Genomic DNA, 1,885 nt, shown 5'->3' on the forward strand with positions numbered 1-1,885 from the left:
TGGCACTTTTGCAGTCATTTGCAGAGACACACACAAAGCTGGAAAAAAATGTAAATTGCTCAAAGTGCACATTCCCAGCTACAGTGGAACAAGGCCATGCTCTACCTTCTTATTTCAGCTATCACACTTTAAACAAGTGGAATTATTATGGTCCATTGAGTACCATCGGTTTTGCATGTTTGTGCTTTTGTTGGTGATTTTGCTGTTTAAAACAGCCTGAAGCCCTGGTGGAGCGGAAGTCACTCCCTGAGGCAGTGGCGACAGCCGCAGCGAGAGGATGAACAACAAGTTCGACGCTTTGAAAGATGATGACAGTGGGGACCATGATCAAAATGAAGAAAACAGCACACAGAAAGATGGTGAGAAGGAAAAAACGGAACGAGACAAGAATCAGAGCAGTAGCAAGAGAAAGGCTGTTGTTCCTGGACCAGCAGAGCATCCCCTGCAGTACAACTACACTTTTTGGTACTCCAGGAGAACCCCCGGCCGTCCCACCAGCTCACAGAGCTATGAACAGAGTGTCAAACAGATTGGCACCTTTGCCTCTGTGGAGCAGTTCTGGAGATTTTATAGCCACATGGTACGTCCCGGGGACCTGAAAGGCCACAGTGACTTCCATCTCTTCAAAGAAGGAATTAAACCCATGTGGGAGGATGATGCAAATAAAAATGGTGGCAAGTGGATTATTCCGCTGCGGAAGGGCTTGGCCTTCCTTTGCTGGGAGAATCTCATTTTGGCCATGCTGGGGGAACAGTTCATGGTTGGGGAGGAGATCTGTGGGGCTGTGGTGTCTGTCCGCTTTCAGGAGGACATTATTTCAATATGGAATAAGACTGCCAGTAACCAAGCAACCACAGCCCGAATCCGGGACACACTTCGGCGAGTGCTTAACCTACCTCCCAACACCATTATGGAATACAAAACTCACACCGACAGCATCAAGGACAATTCAAGCTTTCGAAATACAAAAATCACATTGTGAAAGTACACAAGCTGGCAATAATCCTTTTCTGTATGTATGTGTTTGTCCGAAATGGATGGGAGGCCTCTAGCCAGTGTTTCCATTGCTCACTGAAGGGACGTCCCTGTAGCCGTGCGCTCCCCTTTTGCACTCATTGCTGGAGGACGGATTCCGCTAGACAACCTCCAGCATCGCTGACTTTATAAGGCTGAAAAACGGAAAACGTGACTTTGTGATAGACATTGTTTTTTAATGGGGTTCCGTGGGGGACGTTCAGCCTTTCTGTTTGCTGTGTCCTGTCCAGATGCCTCTTGGGCATCCTGTTGTTCTCTTCCCGTGCTGTAGGAAGGGTACCATGGCCACGTGTAGATGCCAGAGCTGTTGATGAGAGTTACCAGTATTATGAATGTCTGTGCATCCAGGAAAAGCTTTCTGTTGGAGAGTCCCAGAAGAGCTGTAAATGCTGTCTTCTAGCTATGCCATTAAATTATTGGGACACTTAAAAATAATAATAATAAAAAAAATAAATAAAACAGCCTGAAGAACAGAGCTGAAGTGCTGTCTGGGGTCCCCAGTATAAAAAAACTACAATGTGCCTCACAGGAAATATCTCTGTGTTAGAGAAGCATTATTCAGGCATGAGTCATGGTGCTGCTGGACATGACTTCAGTGTGAATGAGTCAACAATATCTACTCAGAAAGATTTTCTTAAACAGAAACATACATAAAACAAGATTAGGTATTGACTGGTTGATGAAAATGTTGTGACCAGACATCATAGAAACCTAATCTTGTATTTCCCCTAGGAGCAATAGTTTATGATTTGCTAAGTCGGTGTTTATGGTGATTTTTTTTTTTTTTTCTTTTTTGAGATGGAGTCTTGCTCTGTTGCCAGGCTGGAGTGCACTGGAACGATCTTGGCTC

General features: G+C 44.9%; 1 pseudogene across 1 annotated transcript; it reads left to right on the plus strand.

Moving 5' to 3' along the window:
- Nucleotides 1–226: 226 nt before the first annotated feature.
- Nucleotides 227–1,488, plus strand: LOC106995403 (eukaryotic translation initiation factor 4E type 2 pseudogene; annotated as a pseudogene). The gene has a single exon (XR_001442159.3). The product of XR_001442159.3 is annotated as a eukaryotic translation initiation factor 4E type 2 pseudogene (transcript).
- Nucleotides 1,489–1,885: the final 397 nt, after the last annotated feature.

This window comes from Macaca mulatta, chromosome Y (genome assembly GCF_049350105.2).
Source record: "Macaca mulatta isolate MMU2019108-1 chromosome Y, T2T-MMU8v2.0, whole genome shotgun sequence".
NCBI classification, from domain to species: domain Eukaryota; kingdom Metazoa; phylum Chordata; class Mammalia; order Primates; family Cercopithecidae; genus Macaca; species Macaca mulatta.